Raw genomic sequence first — 22,255 nt, 5'->3', positions numbered from 1 at the left:
AGATATAGACATAGAAGGTAGAGTACAGGCCGGCACGGTGGCTCACACCTGTAGTCCCAGCACTTTGGGACGCTGAGGCGGGTGGATCACCAGAGGTCAGGAGTTCGAGACCAGCCTGGCCAACATGGCGAAACCTCGTCTCTACTAAAAATACAAAAATTAGCCAGATGTGGTGGTGGGCGCCTGTAATCCCAGCTACTCAGGAGGCTGAGGGAGGAGAATTGCTTGAATCTGGTAGGTGGAGGTTGTGGTAAGCCAAGATTGCACCACTGCACCCCAGCCTGGACAACAGAGTGAGACTCCTTCTCATAAAAAAAAAAAAAAGAAGGTACAGAGTACAGAGTCATTGAGAGAATAATTGGCTCCTCTAGAGAAATGAGGATGGCAGTTGTGTTCTCATGGAGTGACTAGGAATGTCTGTGCGTGTGACCGCCCCAGTGCTTGCCTTCTGTTCTCTCACATCAGGCTTTGACAGGAAGTGATGAAGAGGAGAGGGAGATTTGGTGGAAATTTTTAAGCAAGTACTGAGGTACTTCAAGAGAGTAATGTGGTGTGTGTGTTTGTGTGTGTATGTGTGAACTTTGGGGTCAGGAAGACCTGGATTTGCATTTTGCTTTAGTTATTTATTAGCTGCATGATTGGAGGTGATTGCTTATCATTTCAGAGCTTCAGTTTTTCATCTGTAAAATGGGGCAAATAATATCTAACCCCCCTCAGTTGTAAGGATGAAATATAACTAGATGGACGACGACTGGATGTGGTGGCTTACGCCTGTAATCCCAGCACTTTGGAAGGCCAAGGCAGGAGGAAGACTTGAGGCCAGGAGTTCAGGACCAGCCTGGGCAACATGACGAGATCCCATTTCTAAAAAAAAAAAAAAAAACAAAAACAATAAAATAAAAATTTAAAAATTAAATAAAATAAATGATGGAGGAAGCCCCTAGCACGTGGCTTGGCATTGTGCCTAGGAATGATAGTCTCACCCTCTTTGCCCCCTCCCTCTTCCTTATGTGGACTGAAACTCTCAGGGAGAAAGAGAGGGAGCATGAGGAATGTTATTTGTGCTCCAAAGTATCTCTGTACAATTACGGAGATACTGTAAAGCCAACCTTGACTTTTTATTAAAAGCTGTTTCCTTAGCTGGGTGTGGTTGTGAATGCCTGTTGTCCCAGCCACTCAGGAGGTTTAGGTGGAAGGATCACATGAGTCTAGGAGTTTGAGACCAGCCTGGGCAACATAGCAAGATCTTGTCTCTAAAATACATGCATAAATAAATTAAAATGAAAAGTTATCTCCCCTTATTATATGGGTTATCAATGTTAATTGAGGAAAAGCTAGATTGAGATATGCAAAACACAGCATCGCCTGTAACCGTACTGCCCACACGTGTGTGGATCTCTGTCTACGGGGGGCATGTTGTACTGTTTAGTTTTTAGACACACTGAATTAAAGTTTTCAGGAGAACTTCCAGGTGGAGGTGTCAGCTAGGCAGATGGAAATGTGAGTCTAAACTGTGGGAGAGTTATCTGAGCTAAAGACAACAGCCTGGGCAGTTGTCTGCTTGCATGTAAGTGGGCAGTTGCAGCTGTAGGAAGGAGCCTGGGGCCTGAAGGAGAGGGTTGGGCTGAAGGCTGAGGGCAGAACCCTGGAAAGCACCAGCATCTGAGGGTCAGGTGGAGTTGGAGGAGTCGATGATCAAGACAGAGAATCACCAGCAGAGAGGATGGAGGAAAGTCAGGGGAGAGTGTTGTCAGGAAGCCAAGTGCAGAGAGAGTTTCAAGACGGTGGAGTGGGCAGCTGCGTGACATGCTGCAGGGATGTCACACACGATGAGGTCCCAGAGAGCCGTGAGATGTGTAGCAGGAGGACATAAAGATCTTAGCTAAAGCAGCTTCCCTGGGGTGGTGGAGGCAGAAGCCAGGTGACAAAGGGAGAGGGGCTAGAGGTGGGAAGGAAAGTAACAAGTGTGGGCTACTCTTCCAGAAAGTGTGGTGAGGAAGGGAAAGGGTCCTATGGGGTCCTGGACTGTGGGGGTCAAGGGATGGTAAGGTGAGCACATGTGCACACTTGGAGGTGTACAGGTGGGGAAGAGATAGTGGAGAGAGAGAGGAGAATAGTTGAAGCAGAGTCATTATAAAGCATGACTTAATGGTTTATAAAACACCTCTGAGGCTGGGCGCAGTGGCTCAAGCCTGTAATCCCAGCACTTTGGGAGGCCGAGGCGGGTGGATCACCTGAGGTCGGGACAGCCTGACCAACATGGAGAAACCCTGTCTCTACTAAAAATACAAAATTAGCCGGGCGTAGTGGCACATGCCTGTAATCCCAGCTACTTAGGAGACTGAGGCAGGAGAATCTCTTGAATCCAGGAGGCAGAGGTTGTGGTGAGCCGAGATTGCACCATTGCACTCCAGCCTGGACAACAAGAGCGAAACTCCATCTCAAAAAAAAAAAAAAAAAAGAAAAAAAAGAAAAAAGAAAAAAAAAGAAAGAAAAGTAAAGAAAAGAAAAAAATCTCTGTATCTTCCACAAAGTCTGCTGAGGATGTTGTCCATTACGTAGGTTCATCCCTTCCACAAGGAACCACATGAGCGGCGGGACGCATAGTGGTTAGGAGCACAAGCTCTGGAGTTTGCAAACCCTCATTTGAGTCAAGGCTCAGCCATTTACCGATGATGAACTCTTGGGCAACCTCTCTAATCCTTGGTTTCTTCACATGTAAATTGGGAAAATAATACCGAATTTATGTGATTGCCATGCAAATTAGATGGGGTGATAGATATTTAACCTGTTATATAGCATCAGGTTCATAGAATTAAAAAGGGAGAAGTTATTACTATTATTATTTCTCATTGAGAGTTCAGTCACAGGAAACAGACACCCATTCTATTTTAAGCAGAAAAGAATGTAATACTGGGAACTGAGGGAGTTCTAGGCTGCTTCTCAGCAATGACTCCCAGGACCTTCTATGGTTTGTCTCTGAGGTCTGGCTGAACTCTGTCCACACCCATTCATCCTTCTATATGCTGTCTGCAGAGCTTTGAGGCACTAGGTAAAGACACGGAAGAAATTTGGGTACAATAGGATGTGTCGGAAATGATGTTTCATTTTTTCTGATTTTGGAGTTCATGCTTCCGGAGGGAAAGGTGAAGAAGGCGTTTGAGCTGTGAGCTTAAAGATGGTTCTGAAGGCCTCAAGTGGTGGCTCACACCTGTAATCCCAGCACTTTGGGTGGCCACACCAGGAGGATCGCTTGAGCCTAGGAGTTTGGGACCAGCTGGGCAACATGGCGAAATCCCATCTCTACACAAAATCTAAAAAATTTGTCAGCTGTGGTTGCGCCTGTAGTCCCAGCTACTTGGGGGGCTGAGGCTGGAGAATCACTTGAGCCCAAGAGGTTGAAGCTGCAGTAAGCTGTGACTGCACCACTGCACTCCAGCCTAAGTGACAGAGTGAGACCCTGTCTCAAAAAAGAAAAAAAAGAGAAAACAAAACAAGAAGATGGTTGTGAAGATTAAAAATGAGGATTTGCTTTTAGGTTCTGTGCAGGGGTGATCAGAGAAGTTTTAAGAAGAGATCTGCTGCCTGATTAAAAGAGCTTTAAACTGCAAGTTGATAAAGTATGTCAGGGAAGGAAAAACCAAAAATCTTTACAATTGCATGCTATGGGGACTGCAGATGTGATGGCTGCTGTGGTGTCATAAAAGGAGGAAGGCTTTAGGGTCAGGCAGACCTGGGATTGAATTTAGCTTTATTTACTAGCTGCGTGATTGATTGTCATTTTAGAAACTCAGTGTTTTCATCTGTAAAATGGGTTAGCTTCACCTCACCTTCCTTTGACCTTGTCTCTCCCCAGTCCAGGATCTCATGGTCTCCTTTCCCTTCATCACCCAACTTTCTGGAAGAGTCGATATTATTGGTAAAATTTACTCCTCTCAGTTGTGAGGATTAAATGCAGTGATGGAGATAAAACCCCTGCCCATGGCTTGGCATTGTGCCTACAAATGGCAGCCCCATCCTCTTTTTCTCTCCCCTCCCTCGTCCTTATATTACGGGAAAATGAAATTCTCAGGGAGAAGAGAGAAGCATGTGGAGGAATGTTATTTGTGCTCTAAGATAGCTCTGAATTACCAGAGTCTGGGAAGTCAACCTTGACTTTTTTTAAAAAAAGCTGTTTTCCTTCATTACATGAGTTATGAATGCTAATTGAAGAAGAACTGGAAAATTCAGATGTGCGAAATAAAACATCACCTGTAATTCTTCCACCCATATTACTGCTGTTAATATTTTGGTATGTAGACTTCTGGACTTTATTTTTATGTGTACATAATGAAGGTTTTTTGTTTTTGTTTTTGTTTTTTTACAAAAATGGAATTATAAAATCATATTGCTTTGTAAACTTTATTTTTCACTTAACAAGGTATGGTGGACACTTTTTCATGTCAGTGAATATAGCTCTACAATCCATACCAATATTGTTAATGGCAGCAGAGTAGTCTACTGTAAAAAGGTTCAGATAGGTGTCAAGATGATATGTAATCAGGAGTCTGCTGTCAGTGACTTCAGGGGATCCTGGAAATTAGGAGGGGTGCTACGGGATGGAGTTGGACGAATACTGTCATCATAGCCAGGAAGGAGTAGGCTTTGGATATGGAAATTAAAGAGTGTCCAAATTAATGCTGATTCCTGGCAAAATTCTAGAATGATTATTATATATGAGGTCTGGCAATGCTTAGCAAGGAGAATGATGTTTGGCAGAAGCCAGCATGAGGTCTCTACTAACACATACCAAAGGACAGAATATCATGCTTCTTTTGTTGATAAGGATACAGAATGAAGAGGTTAGGGGAATGCAGAAGGCACTGTTTTTATACTTACAACAGGGCATAAAGCAGCTTATCATCGTATTCTTGTGTATGTGATGGGAAAATGTGGGCTGCATGATGGCCCTGCTTGGAAGATTCATAGCTGGTGACTCACTCTACCCAAAGAGACGTGATGACGGGTTTTCTGTCTTGCCAGCATGACGTCTCTGAGCCTGTGACTCAGCCCTGGCCACGTGATGTTTCTATCAGTGACTCAAATGAAGATGTAGGTGTCCAGCTCATCACACCTTCAGATGACACAAAGAGGAACAGGCTTACTAATAGATTGGGTGACAGAATTGAGGTTCAAAATGATCTTGGCAGGCTGGAATGATGATCCAACATAAGCAAATGACATTTGGAGAGCATGGATGTAGAGTCCTGCAGGCAGGTTAAAAAGATCAGGAGTGCAAATGTGGGGCCAGGAGTCTCGGCTTAGAAATGAATCACATGAAAAAGACAAAGTTTATCTGACAGCGAATTCATTGTGAGTCAATTGTGTGGCACTACCAGGAGCCTGTTGACTCCCAGGCCGCCTCGGTAGATGCAGGAAGCCTGGAAGAAGAAAGGTCAGTGTTCCCACCGGGCCCCATAGTTTGCTAGCTTCAGGCCTGGGGACCGTTAAGAACAAAGTCCAGAGGAGGACAATCCCCATGGTGAAGGATCTAAACACAAAGTCTTGTTTTTTGTTTTGTCTTGTTTTTTGTTTTGTTTTGTTTTGTTTTGTTTTTGAGACGGAGTCTCACTCTGTTGCCCAGGCTGGAGAGCAGTGGCACGATCTTGGCTCACTGCAACCTCCGCCTTCCAGGTTCAAGTGATTCTCCTGCCTCAGCCTCCTGAGTAGCTGGGACTACAGGTGTGTGCCACAACGTCCAGTTAATTTTTGTATTTTTAGTAGAGGAGGGTTTCACCATATTGGTCAGGCTGGTCTGAATTCTTGACCTCGTGATCCGCCCACCTTGGCCATCAAACCTGGCTAATTTTTGTATTTTTAGTAGAGATGGGGTTTTGCCATGTTGGCCAGGCTGGTCTCAAACTCCTGACCTCAAGTGATCCATCCACCTTGGCCTCCCAAAGTGCTGGGATTACAGACGTGCACCACTGCGTCCAGCCCTAAACACAAAGTCTTAAAGTAGGGTGGTCATTCAAGTTACTACCTAAACTGGGACAGATTGGGAGTGAAAGTGTTATTAATAACTAGAATGCATCATTCTACCTTGGAGGCATCTTTGGGACTGGGACTTTATATACTGGAGAAGAAATAACCAAAGAGTTATTATGTATTATATATGAGTCAGGAAACTTGTTTTTATAGTCCATTATCTTTTAAAAAATTATTATTTACAGGTCAAGACTGGAGGATCACTTGAAGAGAGGAGTTCAATACCAACCTGGGCAACATAGTGAGACCCCATCTCTAAAAAAAAAAAAAAAAAAAAATTAAAATTGGCCGGGCATGGTGGCCCCTGCCTGTAGTCCCAGCTACTTGGGAGACTAAAGTGGGAGAATCCCTTAAACACAGGAGTTTGAGGTTACAGTGAATCTTGGGCAACAGATGGAGACCCTGTCTCTAAAACAAACACATAAATAAACATTTAAAAAGGAATATCTGCTCACTGAAAAAAATTCAAATGATAAACAACTCTCTTCTATCAAATAAGAATAAAACTAGCACACACCTCATCGATTTGCTGTGAGGATTAAATGAGTGTAAAGTGTTTACAGCAGTGCATGGCATAAGTTTGTAAGATAAAAATAAAAAGAAAACTGTTTAAAAAGGAAAAAAGCTCTTCTTTTCCTCACCCCTCCCATCTCTATATCAGTCATATGTTTCAGAGATAGCCATATTATTAATTTATTGTGTATATTTCTAAAATTTAAAAAAAATTAAAAAAAAATTTAAAGTAATGTACTTACATGAAGCAAGTGTGGCAAAATTTTGATAAATTGCTAATTCTGAGGGATTAGAATATGAGAGTTCATTGTACTATTTTCTTACTTTTGTGTATGTTTGAATTTTTCATTAAAAGTTAAATATAGGCCAGGCGTGGTGGCTCATGCCTGTAATCCCAGCACTTTGGGAGGCCGAGGTCGGATCACCTGAGGTCAGGAGTTTGAGACCAGCCTGGCTAACATGGCGAAACCCTGTCTCTACTAAAAATACAAAAAAAATTAGCCAGGCATTGTGGCAGGCACCTGTACCCAGCTACTTGGGAGGCTGAGGCAGGAGAATCTCTTGAACCTGGAAGGTGGGTTGCAGTGAGCCAAGATGGCAGCACTGCACTCCAGCCTGGATAACAGAGTGAAACTCTGTCTCCAAAAATATATATATAAAAAATAAAAATAAAATAAAAATAAATAAATAAAAGTTAAATATAGTTGGCTGCGAGTGGTAGCTCACACCTGTAATCCCAGTACTTTGGGAGGCTGAGGCAGGAGGATGGGTTGAGCCCAAGAGTTTGAGACCAGCCTGGGCAATATAGCAAGACCTCATCTCCACAAAAAATCAAAAACTTAGCCAGGCATAGTGGTGTGTCCCTGTAGTCCCAGCTACTTGGGAGGATGAGGCAAGAGGATCGCTTGAACCCATGAGGTTAAGCCTTCAGTGAGCCATGATTTTGACCCTGCCTCAAAAAAAAAAAAAAAAGTTATATATAGTTGACCATTGAACAATGCAGGGGCTGGAGTGCTGACCCATCATGTAGTTGAAAATCCATGTGTAACTTTTCAAGTGGCCAAAAAACATGAAAAAAATGCTCAACATCACTGACGATCAGGGAAATGCAAATCAAAACCACTATATGATACCACCTTACTTCCACAAGAATGGCCATAATAAAAAAAATTTAAAAAATAGATGTTGGCATGGATAAGGTGAAAAGGGAACACTTCTACACTGTTGGTGGGAAGGTAAACTAGTATAAGCACTATGGAAAACAGTGTGGAGATTCCTTAAAGAACTAAAAGTAGAACTACCATTTGACCCAGAAATCCCACAACTGGGTATCTACCCAGAGGAAAAGAAGTCATTGTTGAAAAAGGTACTTGCACACACATGTTTATAGCAGCACAATTCACAATTGCAAAAATGTGGAACCAACCCAAATGCCCACCAATCAACGAATGGATAAAGAAACTGTGGTACCTATATGATGGAATACTGCTCAGCCATAAAAAGAAATGAATTAATAGCATTTGCAGCAACCTGGGTGGGATTGGAGACTATTATTCTAAGTGAGTAACTCAGGAATGGAAAACCAAACGTTGTACATTCTCACTCATAGGTGGGAGCTAAGCTATGAGGATGCAAAGGCATAAGAATTATACAGTGGACTTTGGGGACTCAGGGGGAAAGGGTGAGAAGGGGTGAGGGGTAAAAGACTACACATTGGGTTAAATCTCACAAATCACCGCTAAAGAAACTCATGTAACCAAATACCACCTGTTCCCCCAAAATCTATGGACATAATTAATTAAAAAAAATCTATGTATAACTTTTAACTCTCCCAAAACGTAACTACGAATAGCCTACTGTTGCCCAGAAGGCTTACCAATAACAAACTGTCGATTAACACATATTCTGTGTGTTATATGTATTATATACTGTATTCTTACAATAAAGTAAGCTAGACAAAAGAAAATGCTATTAAGAAAATCATGAGGAAGAGAAAATATACTTACTATTCAATAAGCGGAAGTGGATCATCATAAAAGTCTTCATCCTCGTTGCTTTCACACTGAGTAGGCTGAAGAGAAGGAGGGAGGAAAGCGGTTGGTCTTGCTGTCTCGGGGTGGCAGAGGTCAAAGAGGTGGAGGACGCAGAACAGGAGGCAGGAAAGGCAAGCACATTCAGTGTAACTTTTTTGGAAAAATTCTGCATATAAATGGATCCATGCAGTTCAAACCTATGTTGTTCAAGGGTCAACTGTATTTACATAGCTCAAAAAGCAACCAAATACAAGGTTATAGTTGTCTTCTATTAAGTCCCTATAGGCAACCTTTTTGAAAATGATTAGTTACATCTTCTGATATGTACTTCCCTACTTCTGTGGCCATATCATGCTTATATTGCTATTTTTGACTTTTCACTTTATCTCTAATATTATAGATATCATATATATTATGTGTACATATATATAAATTTTCAGGAATTTTAACAATTATTATTCTCTGAATATACCTTAAAAACACACCCTGGCCGGGTGAGGTGGCTCACACCTGTAATCTCAGCACTTTGGGAGGCCGAGGCAGGTGGATCACGAGGTAAGGAGATTGAGACCAGCCTGGCCAACATGGTGAAACCCCGTCCTACTAAAAACACAAAAAATTAGCCGGGCATGGTGGCACGCGCCTGTAGTCCCAGCTACTCTGGAGGCTGAGGCAGGAGAATTGCTTAAACCCGGGAGGCGGAGGTTGCAGTGAGTTGAGATCACACTACTGCACTCCAGCCCGGGCAACAGAGCGAGACTGTCTCAGAAAAAAACAAAACAAAACAAAACAAACCACACCCTGTCTTTTTTTCATGGATGTGTTTCTTATACCTCTCTGAGGTTATTAATTGCAGGTTTGTTTGTTTTTTTAAGCTTTCTTCTCTTCTCTGAATATTCTTTGATTCTTTCAAGTTCTTTTTTTTTTCTTGAGATGGAGTTTCTGTCATCCAGGCTGTAGTGCAGTGGTGCAATCTCGGCTCACGGCAACCTCCACCTCCTGAGTTCAAGTGATTCTCATGCCTCAGCCTCCTGAGTAGCTGGGATTACAGGCATGTATCACCATGCCCAGCTATTAACTAATTATTATAGAAGATGAGGATTGGGATCTCTTACGTCACCACCTATAATCATTTTGTCTTTGGCCCAATATATTTATATCACAATTTGGGGTAAAAATCAATATATCACATTTATGTATACAAGTGTGTAAATTTTTTTTTGAGATGGAGTCTTGCTCTGTTGCCCAGGCTGGAGTGCAGTAGCGCAATCTCAGCTCACTGCAAGCTCCGCCTCCTGGGTTCAAGCAATTCTCCTGCCTCAGCCTCCTGAGTAGCTGGAATTACAGTCACCTGCCACCACGCCTGGCTAATTTTTGTATTTTTAGTAGAGACGGAGTTTCACCAAGATGGCCAGGCTGGTCTCGAACTCCTGACCTCAGGTGATTCACCCACCTTGGCCTCCCAAAGTGCTGGGATTAGGGGCGTGAGCCACTGTGCCCGGCCTGGTCTTTATCTTTTATGTTAGAAACTTGTCCTAAATCATTAGCATCTTTTCCTGTCCATCAATACACAAAGGTAGGGCACTAAATGACCGCTTGAAAGCTCTGTGCTAATTTTAGGACCTGTTGATTAGTGGACATCACTGAAGAATGATCAGTTGGAGACCCGGATGTTTTGTGGGGGGACTCTGATTGTTAGTATTTAGAGGTCTTTTTTGGGGGGCTGGTCAGTTTGTTCAGTTTCCAGCTTGGAGGGCTGAACAATGGAAGACAGCAGCCAGCTTTCTGAAGGTCAAGATGGGGGAGATAGCTACTCCCCAAATTTAACCAGCTCATTTCAATATAACACGGGTTAAACATTTTTTTTATTATTGAAAACTTCAAACATATATAAAAGTAGAGAGGAGTATAATGAACCCAGCTCCAACGGTTATCAATTTATGGCCAGTCTTATTCTATATATTCCTCAGCCAACTCTACCCCCTAGATTATTTGATAGCAAATCCCAGATATCACATCATTTAATTTATAAATATTTCAGTTTATATTTTTAAAGTAAATGACTTTAAAATAACCATGATATCACTAGCACATCTAAAAACTTAATAGTGTCCAGTTAATGCAGTGCTTACATGTCCCTGATTGCCTCATAACATCTTCTACTCTTCTTTCTCTTCCTGCTCCTTCTCCTCCTTTTAATTACTTGCAAGATTCAAATATAATGCAATTAGTTGACATATCTCTCAAGTCTGTTTTAGTCTATCCATTTTTTTCTCTCTTTCAATTTTTTAATTGAGGAAGCCAGGATATTTACCCATAACCTGGAGTTTTTGGATTGCATCCTTGAGGTTCCTCCGCTCACAGTATTTTCTGCAAGATAGTAGTTACATCTACAGGCTTGATTAGATTTAGATTAGATTTTTTTTGAAATATCACTTTATTTGTTTATTTATTTATTTATTTATTTAAGATAGAGTCTCTCCCTGTTGCCCAGGCTGGAGTACAGTGGCGTGATCTTGGCTCACTGCAACCTCGGCCTCCTGGATTCAACCTAAGGTATATATAGCTCATATAAGAAAGGCAGTAGAAATGCTTGTTTTTTTTTGATCAGTTTACCAAATAATGAGTTGGCTCTCTACCATCCTTCAAAGAAGATTAGTAAGGTTTTTCTTTTAAGTATAATGATTATTCATGGATTTAAATTTATTAGATGAGTTTCAATCAATTGCAGTTATTATTCTCACTGATGCTCAATTGTATCATCTTTGGCAAATGGGAGCCTGTAATTAGTGCACAAGTCCTTTTGAAATGACCCTAGTAGTCTTTCATAGCTTCCTTGCTTTCTGGTATAAGATTTCCAGAATGATCTTGTACATGTCCTGTTTCAGATCTGAAATTTTTCATTTCCCCCAAAGAGCCCTGGTTCTTTTTAATGCAAAATGGTATTTAAAGACCACAGCCTGGAGACTAGAGGTGCTTATTGCTACTGAGTTGTTTGGTTTCTTGTCTTTTTCAATGCATAAAGCCATGAAATACATTTTTTAAAGATAAAATACATCAACAGTTATTACTGATACTTCCAAATCAAATGCAAGACTATGGGGATTTTACTAATCACCATTGATCTTCCATCTGTTTTTGTTTGTTTATTTCTCCCTTACCAAAAAACTCTAAGAACATCAATCTTATTACTTATTGGCTTTATTAGTGTATATCCCACTAGGGATGTATGTAGAGTCAATTACTGGATTTTAAATTACTTGAAATAGTTTATCTATGTGATTATAATACCAACTTAGTAGATAAGTTCATTTGTTTCATTTTGCTTTTGATTTTTTATGGATTACTTATTTACATACTTGATTTTATTGTGTTATTATATAAAGTATCTATATGGTTTTAATCTATTTTTAAAAATCTATTGAAAATTTATACTCAGTGATGTCTACCTTCTACCCCATCCTCTTCACTTTGTTTCCTCCTTTCTCCAATAATTATTTTTAAAACATTTTGTTTATCTTTTCATTTCGAGAAATGTAAGCAAATAAGAATATATATTCATATCCATCCTTTCTTTCTTAAACACTTGCCCATTACACACATTTTAATCCACCTTAATATTGACCTTTTAAAAAATGTATGTCTAGGAATATGTCACTTGTTTATCCTTTGGCTCAACCTGCTCCCTGGTTGTTTTCTCACTGGTTTGTCACACACTTCTAAAAGCAGATACCCAATGACAAGAGCAAGAATGTGCTTTAAAGGCAGGTGTGGATCTGAGTCTGAATTCCAGCTCTGCCCTTTACTTGCTATGTGACTTTAGACAAATATGTTTAATCTCTCTGGGTCTCATTGTCTTCATCTGTAAAACGAATAAAATAAAACCTTCTTCCTTGGGTTATGGTGAATAATCTGTGGAAGAACAGTGCCCAGCACATAGTAAAGATCAGATATGTGAGTTGTTTTCAGTTGTGTTACTCTGGGTTTTCTTTTATATTCTTGTCGATGTGATGATTCCAAGAATCTTACAAGTACTGAATATGATTTGCCCTATTTCAGCTCCTGAAGGAGCAGACATCTCTCAGGCTAAGTGAACAGTCAAGAGCACTGAAAGAGGTCAGGGCTGCTCAGATAGTATCCACAGTTGGGGGCTGGCTTGCATTGATCCTGGCCAGCCTAACAGAGCTATGTCCTGTTCTGCAAAGCCACCACCACTTCTTGCCTTCCTTCTTTTCTTTTCCCCTTCCCTTCCCTTCCCTTCCCTTCCCTTTCCTTTCCTTTCTCCTTCCTTCCTTCCCTCCCTCCCTGCCTTCCTTCCTTCCTTCCTTCCTTCCTTTTTTTTTGTTTTTAGAGTCTCACTCACTCTGTCGCCTAGGCTAGAGTGCAATGGCACGAACTCAGCTCACTGCAACGTCCGCCTCCTGAGTTAAGTGATTCTAGTGCCTCAGCCTCCTGAGTAGCTGGGATTACAGGCGTGCACCACCACACCTGGCTAATTTTTGTATTTTTTAGTAGAGACAGGATTTCACCATGTTTGGCCAGGCTGATCTTGAACTCCTGATCTCAAGTGATCCACCTGCCTCAGCCCTCCAAAGTACTGGAGTTACAGGTGTCAGCCATTGTGCCCAGCCCCCAGTTTTCTTTCTTGGCTGAGCTCTTTCCTATCCCAGGCTGCAACATCCCTCCAGAAGCTTCTTCCAGCCTCTGCAGCATCCTGAGGAAGCTTCCTTTTAAACTTGGAAAGGGCTTTCTTACTCTATTCTCAGAGCCCTGGGGCTTAGGTTAAGAGCTCCATCCTCTTCCCTTCCACTGCCTTTGAGGTTTTATGATCATGTGACATCATTACCACACTCTGCCATCATGTGATTGCATCATTATATCAGTAACCATTACTAAGTTAACACAATTACACTGTCAGATTGTCATATCAGGTTGCTGGGTTGTGTGCCTTCTTACAGTCATTTCAACACTACAATATCACTGATTACATGGTTACCTCATTACAACCCAGTACTGTTAACCTATAGTGCACTGACCCATCATTTCCTGGCTGACAGTAGCAAATTGCCATATGGTTATACTGTTTTTGGATTACATCGTTACAGCCCTACACTATCACTTGTATCTTGGCGGTGATACATCATCTTTACTGTGCTATGGTATTATAGGATTATTTTGGGTTAATACTGTACTGTTACTTTGTTACAGAATTAAATTGGCCCATCCAAACTGCAATGCAAAACTGGAGACTAGGAGAGTGGGGCAGGAGGGTATATCTCCCCATTCTACATCCAGAGGCCAATTTACTCCCCTGAGCTACTTCCCTGTAATTCTGTCTATTGGCCATCATGCCCTGGCATGTCAAACTCAGGCACAAATACTCAATATGCAAAGGCATGTCATGATCTCTAGCCCCAAGTTAGCATCTCTTCTTACCTCTGCTGGTGGCCCATCAGCTGCCAGGCTCTTGGAACACACTTGGAGGCAATCATCTTTGCCCTATCTCTCCTCCTCACCTTCATAACCAATTTGCAGCCAAGTCCTGATATGCTACCTCAGTGAGGCTACCACCAGGCCTTCTTGGGCCAGACACTTGGAGATGGAGCCCACCCAGCTTACCTGTCCCCCTCTGTCCCTCAGGGAGACTTCCCTATCACAGATCTTCCTTCCACAGGTCAACCTGCATCTCTCTCTCTCTCTCTCTCTCTCTCTCTCTCTCACACTCACTCCATTTCATCCCCCTATCTCATCATTGCACTAGCCTTCTAATAGTCTCCCTGCCTCAAACTTTCCCTTCAACCACCTTGTCTGGCAGCTAGAATTAACTTGTAAATAAAACTTTGCATCAGGTCACCTTAGAAGTAGTCAGTGCCCTCCCCCCAATTAAGGATAGGAAAATGGTCAAACAGTCTGGCATTGATTGCCCTTCACAAACTGGATTCCCTGGCCCTCATCTCTCTCATCCAGTCAGTACCCAAGTCTTGTCAGTTCAACCTCCAGCAAATATATGAGTATCAGTTTTGGAAAGTTCCCTTTCCAACTATTACCCAATATTTCCAACTATTACCTCTCCCTTGAACAACCCCATGCTTCAGCCAGCCCATGTTTGCACAGAGCCTGCTTCTTTCAGACCCCACTTCCCTACTCTTCTGGGAAGTCCTCCTAACCATTCTCTCTGCCATTCTACTCTGCAGCCCTCAGCAGCCTCTCCCTGGTCTGAGCCCACAAGGCACAGCTGATTTGGGTCAGTTTGATGGGCTCACAAGTATTCTCTGAGGGTTTCTCAGCCTCTAGCTAACCCAGCTTGTCTTGGGCTATCAAGAGAGTTCTGACATTGGGGAACTTGGCCTCAGACAAGGGGGAGAGCCAAGACAGGGCTAGGCAATTCTTCATTCAGTACATTTATTCTGGTATCCATTAAATGCCAAGCTCTGAGAAAGACATTGACTCCACTCTTGTGAAACTTAACATTTTTGTGGAAAGACAGATAATGCACAAGTACTTGCCAGATGACATGTTGATGAATGAAAAAGTTTGAGGAGCTGTAAAAGCATATCAAGCAGTCAGGGAGGGCTTCCTGGTGGAGGTGACATTTAATCTGCGATCTTAAGGATCATCAGGAGTTAGTCAAGTGAACGTGGGGGTTGCAGGGTAGGAGTACTTCATGCTGAGAGAACAGCCTGTGCAAAGGTTAGAAGGGAGGGGCAGTGGGGCTGGAGCAGACAGCAAAGGAGCATGCTGGAGGCAAGGCCAGGGCACAGGCTGAAGCTTCGTGGCTTGTAAGTCAAGGGTTTGAACTTGATCTCTTGCAGGCCCATGATGATCCCCAGAAGAGTGTTAAGCTGGATGTTAGTATCAGGGAGGGAGGCGGTGCAGCAGGATGTTACTTGCATTAAAAAAAATAACATTAGCCACAAGCAAGAGCCTGAATCAGGAGAGCAGGCAGAGCAGATGATGGCTCAGCCTTGACTGGTGGCAGAGAGCTAGAAGCAAGTGGACCAGATGTGATGTATTTACAGGAGGCTGAACTCTCAGGACTTGGATTCTGATTGGATGGGAGAGATGAGGGAGTGGGAGGAGTCAAGGATAATGATGGGATTCTGGCTTGAGCCATGGAGTGGATGATGGTGCTGTTCTCTCAGATTAGGATCAATGGATGGCACAAAATTGTGCCTTGGGTTCTGCACACATGTTCACCTACAATGTTTGAGAATAATGACAGGGGAGTGTGGGGAGTTTGGGCCCACCTAGTCAAGGGGTTGAAGAAGTCTTCCTGGTTGGACTAGCTGATGGCAAGGCCATGACTAAATGTGGCTGAGGGGCCAAGATAGGAGGTTGGGCCTATGACTGGGATCTGGGGGGACCTGGAAGTCAGAGGAGCAGGAGGCCTGGAGGCTTGGAAGGGGACCCAGGGTGGCCCAAGGCTTGGGTGACTCCAGCATTGGTTGGTGACAGACGGCTAGGTTGGGCTGGGCTGCCCTCTCCTCCTCCGATAATTAATCCCGCGCGGGGGCTGCGGGCGATGACAGGGCTGTCTAGCGTGCACTTAAGCATTAAATGACCAATTTCTGTCAGACTAACTTCCCCAGCCTCCCCATCCCCTCCCCTGCTGCCCACCCCCTGCCTGTACCCCCTCCTCCACTCCCTGCACTCTGAGTTTTTCAGCAACTGATGGCTCCTGGTTCATTTCTGTGGAATTAATTGGTCCCTGAATGAATTCTGTTGACAGGGCAATTTATCATGTGTTTGGGCTGACAGTGCGGGTGTTGGGGGTAGGGGGTGGAGATATGGACTAGGGGGGACGGGATGAGGGGGAGGAGGGGGTTTGAGTTGGGGTGAATATTGACCCTAGATGGTACCAATGCAAGGGCTTGGGGTACCATAGAACACCCCAATTGTGGCTTCATCCTTGGCTACACATCCTGACCCCACAAGTTTAAGAGAAAACCCCAAATTGGAGAGGAGCCCCCAAACTTTGTCTGGTCTCTTTCTAACTCTTCAATCAACCCAAATGGGGATATGGTCACTGGGGAAATTCAGCACCACCCTACATTAACACTCGTAAGGCTGGAATGGGGCCTGGGGTTCTGGGTGAGAATAAGGGAGAGTATGTGTGTGTGTGCGCATGCGTGTGTGATGAGGACGCTCATGCACTCAGAGTGAAGAACTGATTAGTCTGCGGGGTAAAGGGGCTGGTCCCCAGGGAGTTGGGCGCTCAGCCGGCCTGGCTAACAGGGGCCTAAGGGACTGGCTAATTAGGGTATTGGAACGGTTTGGTCATGCAGAGGTGTGGGGGGAGGCTGGAAATGTTCTGGGCCCCAAAGAGCAGCTTCCTTTGTCTCCCTCCCCTAGTGCCCTACCCTGCACCCTCAGGGGTCCCCTTAGATCACCATTCATCTGCCTCAATGCTTACAGAGACCCACCCCAGAGACCTCTGGGCAGAGAGTGGGAAGAGAGATAGGAAAAGGCAGTCCTAACTCTCAGATGGGGAAGATGGCAACAATAAATAAATCCATGCCTCCTCCTTCTGTAGATTAAAGAGCTTTCCCCCATCCCCTTCCCCATCTGAGTGCACCCACCTCACCTCTACTGAGCTTACTCGAACTCCTTCTGGCCACAGAGATTGCCTGAGCACCCACAGTCTAGAACTATGGAAGCCTAGAATGTCCAAGTGGGAAGGAGCCCTAGTGGTCATCTGGTTTTACACACAAGGAAACTGAGGCACAGAGAGAGTGAGGTCTGTTGAAGGTCACATAGTGACCTTGTGAGCCAGCCTTGTGACTCTCTTGTGGGTCCCTTTTGCCCTCAGTGTGGAGATGCCTCCATACACACATGGTTTTTCTTCTGCCTCTAGGTTGCATGGTGGGACTTCTTTGGGGGGCAGGTGGTGGCTTTCTCACATAAGGCAGCTGAGGCTACACCTGGGCACTTGAGGATGAACAGTCACAGAGATCAGACTGTGAGCATGGGCTCAAGGTTCTGCCGGGTTCCAGTCAGCTAGGGAGGCCCGTTGGAGAAGGGAGATGTGGATGGAGTTTGGGAGTGGGGGCAGTGTAATCTTGGGGGCCTGGCTTCTGTGTCTTGAAGGATGGAGCCCAGGACCTCCCCACAGTGTGAGCTCTCCCTGCTGCTGTTGGCCATGTGCTCCTGCTGCCCTCACAACTTCCTTCTGAATCCCCAGAAGAGATTCTTCCAAAATTCTCTACCCGCTCAAGGCAGGATCCAGTCCTGCTCCCCTCACTCTCAGCAGACAGCAGCTGTGGCTCCTACAATCTTTCTGAGCAAATCTAGTGGACCCTGTCCCTTCAAGACCTTCCTCTCCCAAGCAGAATTTTCTGGTTCCTCTCCACCCCTCCCCACATGCCTCCACCCCATTCTTTCAGGCCCCTCATGTCCATCACGAGCAGCTTCTCTTCACATCCCTGCCTTCCACCCTCTGCCTCAACCACAGGCTTGTCCACATAGCCCTCGGCCAAAAAGAACCTTCTCTTGAGCTCACAGACCATACAATCCCCAGGCCCCTCTCCTGTTCTCCTCCTTTCCAAATATTTGAAAAGAATCAGTTACACTCTGCCCCTTTCTACATCCTTGCATTTTAGCCACCCCGCACTTCCATCTGCAGAAAACACTAGCTTGGAGGTCACCAGGTATCTGCTATTCTCCAAATCAAATGGCCTTTCCCTCAGTCATAGAACATCAAGAAAAGCCAAATTTGGCTTATTCATTATGCTTATATGTGTCAAGGACCTGGTTGTCTCTTTACTTTTCTTAATTGAAATTTTATTTTTCATTAAAGTCAAAATTAGGTTTTAAAAAATTATAGTCACAGAAATGACTATACTTGCCCTGTCCCCGTCCACATAGTTCCCAGCTCAGAGACACCATTTTATCTTTCTGTTTATGTGTATATAAGCAAATGCGAGAAAGATTCTTATTTTCTCTTTCTCATGCAGCAGGTCTTCTGATCTGCACTTGTCTTTCTTTTTTACCTAAAAATAAAACCGTGTCATGCTTCCTTGTCAGTTTCCTTCAGGAGCTAATCTAATCATTAGCATAGCTTCCCATCATCTCTTGCCTCGACCATGGTACTGGTCTCTTACAGTTCTCCCTGTACCCACTGTCTCTCCTTGCATTCCACTTCTTCATTATGCGTAGAGCACTCTTCCAAAAATGTGACTTATTAAGCTATTCTCTCTTGCTCAAAAACTTTCCATAGCTCTCGTTGCCTCTAGGTGAAAAAAATAAAAAATCCAAAGCTCTTAACAGAGCATGTGTGTCTTCCAGAACTGCTTAAATCAGAACTTTTTTGGTTGCAAATGACAGACCCAACAAAGTTGTTTAAGCCAAAAAAGGAGAAGGTATTGAATTTTGATCCTGGAAATCCAAAAATGGGGCTTGCTTTGGGCCTAGCTGGCTCCAGAGGTTTGAATGATAGTACCAGAGTTGGTGGTTTTTTTTTTTTTGTTGTTGTTTTTTGTTTTTTTCCTCTACCTCTCAGCTCTGCTGGTCTCTGTTTGACTCTGAGCATGACTTCACCCTTGGGCAGACATTCTCCACGTGGAGTCTCAAGCCCTCATCATTGCAGCTCACAGGCCAAAAACCCCTCCTCTCTTCTAAGACTCCATAACAACGCTCCTGAGAGAACTCCCATTGTTTCTAACTTTTTATCTCTGTGCTGTGTCCAGGGACATGGGGTCCTCATTGGCCAGAGGAGCGTCACAAGCCCAAATATGTGGTAGGAGCTGATGGGGCACTGTGATTGACAGTCCCACGAGAACTACACAGGATGGTAGAGGTGCAGTTTCCCAATGGAAGGAGGGATGCACTCTCGATGCCCCCCACGGGGACTGTGAGAGGTGCTTTGAGTTGTAAGGAACAGAGAGTCACCCCAAGGAATGGTGGGAGTTATTTGAGGTGTTCAGTGCAGTTTGAGTCTCAGTCCTCTGCACTGCAGGAGAGGCAGGAACATGTGCCCTCTCAGTCCTCCTCATTAGCGACTCAGCTACTCTCTCTGTGGGTCATCCTCCTCTTCACATGATTGAGGGCTCCTACCATCAGGCTCAGAGAGCACGGTGAGCCTAGGGAGGTGATGGGAGGTGAGTTAAGATGGTGGTGGGGATGGGGAGGGATTTTGACTTTGACGGTGAGAGAGATGGGGAGCCACCAAAGGTTTCTGGGCAGAGGAGGGACATGAATTGCCGTACATTTTGGGAGACCATTCTGGCTGCTGGAGGGAGGCAAAGATGGAAGCAGGAAGGCCAATTAGAACTTTCTGTTTGCAAGCTCAGGTGAAGGACCACGGTGGCTTGATCCCGGATAGTCCAGTACAGGTAGTTGGACGAGGTCATGCTCTGGATAGATTTTAAAGGTAGAATTGTCTGGTTTTGCTGATGAATCAAACGTGGGATGCAAAAGACAGGAGGAGTCAGGGAAGATGTGGGTTTTTGGGCTTGAGTGATACAAATGGAGCTATCCTTTACTGAGGTGAGGAGGACTAGGGGATGACCTCAGGGCCTCCTTTGGGCTTTTCTTTTCATGGTTAATGGCCTCTTTCTTTCCATACTTCCTAGTTTTGTTTTCCGAAAGAGGAGGATTGATTGGTTCAGCGTGGATTTGTGTTCCAGTCCAATTCTGTACCAGTAACAGAGTGACTGGTACAAATACATTGTCTATATGGGCAGGAAGTAGCTGTGGGTAGGGCAGCTTCCTTAAAGGAGCTGTGCGTGTGACAGGTACCATTTTAGAATGCCCACGACAGTGTTCTAATTACATTTGTAGCTTCATCTCCTGCCACCTCCCTCCACAACCCCCCCTCCCCTGGCACCTGATACTCCAGCCACATTGTATCTGGTGTATTTTCATGACTTCCTGTCTTTGCTCCTGCTCTTCCCTCAACCCAGGACACTTCTGTTCATCTGTTTCTAACTGTCATACTTGGTGTGCCTCAGCTGGGAACTCTGTAGGGGTAGGATGGGGACAGAGCCAGCAGAGTCAAAATGACTTCTGGAGAAAACAAACTGAAGCAGGAGAACAGGCCTTCTTTGTGTCTGGGGTGGGTGAGTGGGGCTGCAACTGGCCAAGGATGATAGATCATGTTTTCGGGCCCTCAGGCTGATTCCAAGCTGAAATCAGTATTCTAGGAGGGACACCACATGAAGCTTCTGGGCAGAGGTGCTTACTGTAAACAGTGGAATTTTTGCTGTCCATCCAGTTCAGTCTGAGAGAGACCAGAAATAGAACAGAAGAGGTTCCAGTGAGACCCACATAAGAGGCCGTGGCTCCCAAATCGATGGAGTGGGCAGGGTAAGGCTCCCTGTCTGGGGTGGACCTGGAAGCAAAGCCAGGCACTGGGGGTCTGGTACCCACTATATATGATGAGGGCAGTGTTCACTGGGCTGCCCTGGCCCAAGCCAGTGCCCTGGTAACTTCCAGAAACGTACTCGCTGGGCACCAGGCAATAGTCAGGAGTTCTGCCACGCTGGGTTTTCATGGGTTATGACCAGGATCTCCAAAGTGGGGTGCACGTCTTCCAGGGAGTACAAGATAATCCATTTGGGTGTGAGAACATTAGAACTTCTATTTTCACATATTCCAAACTCGTTATTTTAATATTTTATCTTTTACACGATTCATAATATGTTAGTCCAGTAGTATAATTATGGAATTTGTAAATCAGTAAATATACTTATATTGGGAGTACACATTCAGAATTCTTTTGGCTGAGAGGGTGTATGACCAAAGAAGTTTGAAGGCCACTCTTCTAGGAGGCTGGTGGTCAAGAGAGCCAACACCAGGCAGGGTGAAGGGTGCAACTGCCATTTGCTGAGATGAAGAATAGGGAGACACAGGTGCAGAGGGAGGGGGAAAGGAATGGACTTTATTGAAGGTTTGCTGATTTGTTGGGGTCCTGTACATCCCCTAGAGGGTGCCGTGATATGGGTGAGCCTGGGCAGATTGGCTTGAAAGAAAGGTCTCTGGGATTCTGATGGGAAGGAGGTGTCTAGGAGACACTGTCCCAAGCCAAAGGGGAAGGTCACTTCTTAGTCTGCCCCAATGTCCTGCTTGCATCCCTGGCAGCTCAGAGATTCAAGAGCCTTTCAAGTGGGAGGAAGCTGTGGTAGAAGTTGGGCTGGGAAGGTGTCCCAGGGGCACAGAAGGAAAGTTTCCAGGTGGAAACTGGGCCCTTTGTGTTGACAAGAGTGTGGGAGGACCAGAGCTGGGAAGCTGCTGAAGGGATGGAAAGGCGACCCTCCCAAGTATCTCTGATGCAGCAGAACAATCCTGGACAGTCACCACATCCCCCTTCCCCCTGCAACCTCTCCTAAACAGAGAACAGAGAGGTGGAGACATACAGATCTTTCACTGGACACCTGGACACAAGAACAGCAAGGATGGCTAAAAAAACAATTCTCCTACTACCACACCTCCAGACCCATCCAGGGACATATAGACGAACACATAGATGAACAGAAAGCCATACCTATGCAGGAAGCCGCCGACCGCCCCGCGACAGACATAGGCGCCTGCGCGCCCTCTCCAGGACACACCCAGACCACAGCACAAGGCGCACCAATTTCAGCCGCTGCTTGCTGGGGCTCGGGGCTCCGCAAGACACTGGAGGCGCGTGAAGTCCCATGAACCAGCTCATAGGGCCTCTGCGGGGCATTCTTCGGGCCCAGAAG

The sequence above is a fragment of the Gorilla gorilla genome, chromosome 8, assembly GCF_029281585.2.
Source record: "Gorilla gorilla gorilla isolate KB3781 chromosome 8, NHGRI_mGorGor1-v2.1_pri, whole genome shotgun sequence".
Classification (NCBI taxonomy): Eukaryota; Metazoa; Chordata; class Mammalia; order Primates; family Hominidae; genus Gorilla; species Gorilla gorilla.
Note: the sequence above shows the minus strand (reverse complement) of the source record.